A 5280-nucleotide genomic window follows, 5' to 3' on the forward strand; every position below is an offset into this window, starting at 1 on the left:
TACCAAAAAATCTACAAAGAGTATCTTTTAATTTAATGTTTAATGATGACGTGTAATCAGTCCCTGACAAATAGAACTTTCTGCACAGGTACTTTGTCAACGCTACCATCACCGACGACACATCGATTTCTTTGACAATGTGAAGACAAGTCCCTCCTGAGAAAACCATGTAACGAGCTGAGCAGAATCCATGGCCACCTTTGACAATGTGTCATTATTGGCATTTTGAATGATGAAAACAAATGAAAAACACGTTGCCTATGATGAAACGTTTCCGCTTTAGCACATGAGATTTATGGTTTTTAACAAGCATATATAGCTTTAGCCGTGTTTGATGTTTAGGTTTTTTGTCTACTTGTAGGTGTATTGTTAAGTTATTTGTGTCAGTGTTTTGTTGAACTATTTTTAAGATGTATTTGGGTTGATTATAATAAAAAGTTTGTTTTAAGATGTATTTTGGTTGGTTATAATGAATGTTTGGTCATTTAGTACAATTATTATGCTTTCTGACTAAACAGATATATTTCATTCAGCACTAAATAGTTTAGAGGGGTAAAATAGTCAATTTGCACAGTCATTCAGAGGTTCAACCAAACAACACTTACTGGCTCAGAGCCTCTTATTCATTCAGACCTTTTAATGATTCAGCACTTAATGGTTCAACACTTGCCAAACAGCCCCTTACCATCTACGACAAAACGCCTCTTCGTAAACAACCTCCGAAACCAACAACACTGCTAACTATCTCCACTTTTTTGCCATTGTTTGCGGCCATCAAAAACACAACGCAAGACCAAGCAAGCATTCGTTCGTTTCCATCCACCAGTGGCCGCCAAAGGCCGCTGCCTTCTTGCACTGCTCCAAAACAGTCGTCCCAATAAAAATTCCGTGTCCTCCTAGCCTCCTAGGCGATTTGCCCTCTTCAAGATGTAATTGGGTGGGCCTTAATGTGATTCGGTGGGTAGCACTATAATTTAAGTCTAGCCCACATAATTAAATTGTGCATCCAATTAAAGATAACCCACTTTATAGTTTCTTTTAGATTCCTCGCATAAGCTTCCACTTTGTAGTTCTGGACTTCTGGTCCCATTTAACTTCAATCATCTTATTTTGTATTCACTTGTTTCCTGCACACGAGATGAAAACAAACACATGTATTCAATCTAGATAATAATTATGCCAATATTCTCTAAATATAATTCAAAACACAGGAATTGTGACTTACTTTCTTTCCCTTTTTATCTTTTTGTTTCTCATTTGTTATCTAATTTCAAATATTAAGCTCAAGTATGTATTAATAACAATTTAAAAATGGCACGATTATAATAAACGTTTTAAACTTGTTTTTAAGCACCAAACGCCTACAAACATAAAAGATCTCAAGAAAATTGTGTTCGATATATATAAATAACTAAAACACACGATATTAGACATTAAAAACACATCCTTTTGCTACTCAACGGTTGGACCAGGGTTGGTCCAAACCATCCGGCTCTACCTCATAGCTGGCGTTGGAAGCCTCCTTTATCCATAGATGAAACCTTCCGATATATACGATTAATTGGGAGTCCCTGATATCTAACTCATACTCGTCCAGGCCTAAGCTACACGATTGGCACGGTTAGTAGATATATAATATGTGTGTAAGGTTCTTTTGTGGGAGAATTCTCAAAATAGCCTTTTTGAGAAGAGAGAATCTCTAAAATAGCCCATGAGATTTCATTCTTCTAAAATAGCCTTTCAAATTCAACTTCCACGTAACATTGGAAATTTCCCCGTGATATTTCGTGGACAAATCAAAACTGCCATTGTCAAGCCTTCACAACTACCACGCGAGTTTTCATCTCAAATCCGTCTTAAATGTTTGTTTTCACATCAAATCTAACATGATAAAAACCAACTTTAACGTGATGTTTCAACCTGTTTCCGTCTCCAACGTGAGTTTTCAAAATTATGGTTTTTTAAGTTTTTTTTTGAAATTCATCTCCGAAGATGAATTTCAAATGATTTTCATCTACAATCATCTTCATCATCTTCTTTATCCAAATCTCACCATTTCCTCCACCACCTAATGCTACCGGACACCACCACCGTCTGGATGGACGGCGATATTGAAACCCCATCATGGTCACCCACCACAACCACCCACCACCACAAAGACCTCACACATGACACCACCACTTACGCTTCTCTCACCACCCTTAAATCCATGCTCGAAACCGAATGGTGGTGGTTGTGAGAGTGATACCATTCGGTTGGTGAACACCATAAGTAATGTTTCTGGTGAAATCCCAAGTGGGTTTGTTTACTAACGAATCTTGAAGATGTTACACTTTCCGGCAATAAGCTCACCGGAATCCTACCGGAAAACATGTCAAAGTTAAAAAAATTTGAATTCATTGTTATCAATCTAAATTTTCCGCTTTTACCTAGCCCGACATATGTTTATCCCAAATTTAATGAATCATCTTCAAGTCCCTTATCAACTAGAGGCAAACCATCCATCAAAAGTGGGAGAACATAAACATGGTTTTTGGTAAGATTATGAGAAAGTGGGAGAAGATGATAAAATAAGTTTAAATTCTAATGAAATTCATCTTGGCAGTTGACTTGTAATCAAAATTCGTCTCCGGAGTTGATATTCATTTGAAATTCATCTTTGGAGATGAATTTCAATAAAACTCAAAAATCAACTTTTTAAAAACTCATGTTGGAGACGAAAACAGGTTGAAACATCACGTTAAAGTTGGTTTTTATCATGTTAGATTTAATGTGAAAACAAAACGGATTTGAAATAAAAACTCGCGTGATAGGTGGGAGGGCTTGACAAATGGCAGTTTTTGATTGGTCCACGAAATATCACAAGGAAATTCCAATGTCACGTGAAAGTTGGATTTGGAGGACTATTTTGTGAAAATGAAATCTCATTGGCTATTTTGAAGATTCTCTTTCCTCAAAAAGGCTATTTTGGGAATTCTCCCTTCTTTTATATTGTTTTACATCATTAAAAGCATATCATCTTAAGCGTTTGTGTCAACAAAACCTAAATAAATTATAACAAACTAGTGTTATACCTGGTGCCAGGGCCGTCTTTGAGGTCATGGCAGGGTAGTCGACGGCCACAGGCCTGACACCCCGTTAGGCCCGAAAATTGGAGGTTAATTTGTCTTTGTGATCTAGATCGTTGTGTAAACGAGCTATAAGCGGTTTGAGTTACTCGAGATCGGCTCGTTATAATCTAGAATAGAGCCGGCTCACAAGTCTAGACGAGCTTATAGCTATTAGGTTATGTCATCTTCCTCATATTATAACTTAAACCATGGGAACACAGGCAGTCGGCAATCGAAAAATATGGCTCTTATTCCACTCTTCTTTTCTCATCTACAATGTAGATCTACCAACAAGACGAAGTAATAAACCCGTATTTGAAGAATTTTGTCTCGTATATATTGGGTATCGGTTCTTAAAGGTTTTTCAAGCAACCCGACCCGAGACCGACCCGATAACCGAATGTGATAAACTCCAGGACCGACATTCTCTACAATACATTAGGGTCGGGTCGGTTTAGTCCTTTTTCGGTCCGGTTATACGGGTAATTTCGGGTCGAACCCGAATCTGCACACCCCTATCCGAAACCAACAACACTGCTAATTATCTCCACTTTTTTGCCATTGTTTGCAGCCATCAAAAACACAACGCAAGACCAAGCAGGCATTCGTTCGTTTCCACCCACCAGTGGCCGCCAAAGGCCGCTGCCTTCTTGCACTGCTCCAAAACAGTCGTCCCAATAAAAATTCCCTGTCCTCCTAGCCTCCAAGGCGATTTGCCCTCTTCAAGATGTAATTGGGTGGGCCTTAATGTGATTCGGTGGGCAGCACTATAATTTAAGTCCAGCCCACATAATTAAATTGTGCATCCAACTAAAGATAGCCCACTTCAGTTTCTTTTAAATTCCTCGCGTAAGCTTTCACTTTGTAGTTCTGGACTTCTGGTCCCATTTAACTTCAACAAGTTTTTTGACCCGCGCGTTGCAGCGCGAGGGAGCTGTTAGTTGTTGGATCCCAATCCTTACTCCATCATAGTTGGTTATGTAGATGTATGTGCCAAACTCTGTTAAATCAGTGTATTGTTTGAAATTGAATATATCAACCTAAAGTTCAGGCTTTTGGCAGTCAATGTACGTTTAAAATTATTAGGTACCATGGAATTAGACCCAACCGGATGAAAGTTATTGACTCATGTTTTTACACTTTTGTTTATAAATAAGAACCAAGGCAAATTATTCAACTGACATCAACCAATGAGTGAAGATGTAGAACCTTTGGCTCACTTGTAGATGATATTCCAATGAGTGAAGAACTCTCACCTGCAGTTTAAATTACAAAACCATAATAAGTAATTTGAGGGTTGAAAATATGGATAAAATGATATTCCAATCTACTATTACGAAATGAAAGTACTATGCGTTGTATTTATTATACTGTGTCAGGGATCGTAAGAGTAAAATCCTCCGCTAAACAAAAACACGTATAAGAAAAGCGCTTACTTCCTGCAAAACATTGCTTATTATGAGATATGTCAACACTCTTTAAAACTCCATATTCAATGCTTTCCTTCTTCCTTTATACACCGTCTGCAATAACAATGTAAAACTTATCAATATACATACTGAAGTAAAATTAAAAGACATAATCGATAGAACATTGAGACATGGAGCTGATTACCGAATATTTAGCCTGGCCAATCGCTTCGTACATGTGATAATTGTTAATGTTCGAGATCGGCTGTCCAAATGATGTCTTTTATGCTGCAATCACACATCCAGAAGCAAAAGTAAGAACCATAATAGAAACCCAACATCAAAACATGCATGAACAATATTTATTATACAATCAAAAAGTATAAATTCAAATAAAGCATATATTGAACTTGTATCCATAAGCAGCAATAAAAATCATTTTTAAAATTTTATATTTTACATGGTATTATTAGTTGATTTGATATCCAAATGAAGGAGTATGTGTTAAGTTGTTTATTTTTATAGTAATCAGTTGTGTGTTTATTATCTGTAAATTTGGTGACAGATGTTGCGGTTACTGGCTATTTTAATATAATTCTTAGAACATAAAAGTCCATACCTAACATAAAACAGGATAATATGATACAAAAGATAATATAGACAGATACTGCAAGAACAAATAAGCATGAGGCAAATCGCAAGCAGTAATTCTAATTGATAGTTTTGGTTGCAGAATATTATAAATCTATAAACTAAAAGTT

General features: G+C 36.7%; 1 long non-coding RNA gene across 1 annotated transcript; it reads right to left on the minus strand.

Moving 5' to 3' along the window:
* Positions 1-4174: 4174 nt before the first annotated feature.
* On the minus strand, positions 4175-4911 carry LOC143530353 (uncharacterized). Its single transcript, XR_013134842.1, has 3 exons — positions 4725-4911; positions 4547-4633; positions 4175-4366 (listed from the first exon to the last, which is right to left on the minus strand). It is a non-coding gene; the product is annotated as an uncharacterized LOC143530353 (long non-coding RNA).
* Between the last annotated feature and the right edge of the window lie 369 nt (positions 4912-5280).

This window comes from Bidens hawaiensis, unplaced genomic scaffold (assembly GCF_021521415.1).
Source record: "Bidens hawaiensis isolate Kalapana, Puna unplaced genomic scaffold, B.hawaiensis_p1.1 tig00008933_1, whole genome shotgun sequence".
Lineage (NCBI taxonomy): Eukaryota > Viridiplantae > Streptophyta > Magnoliopsida > Asterales > Asteraceae > Bidens > Bidens hawaiensis.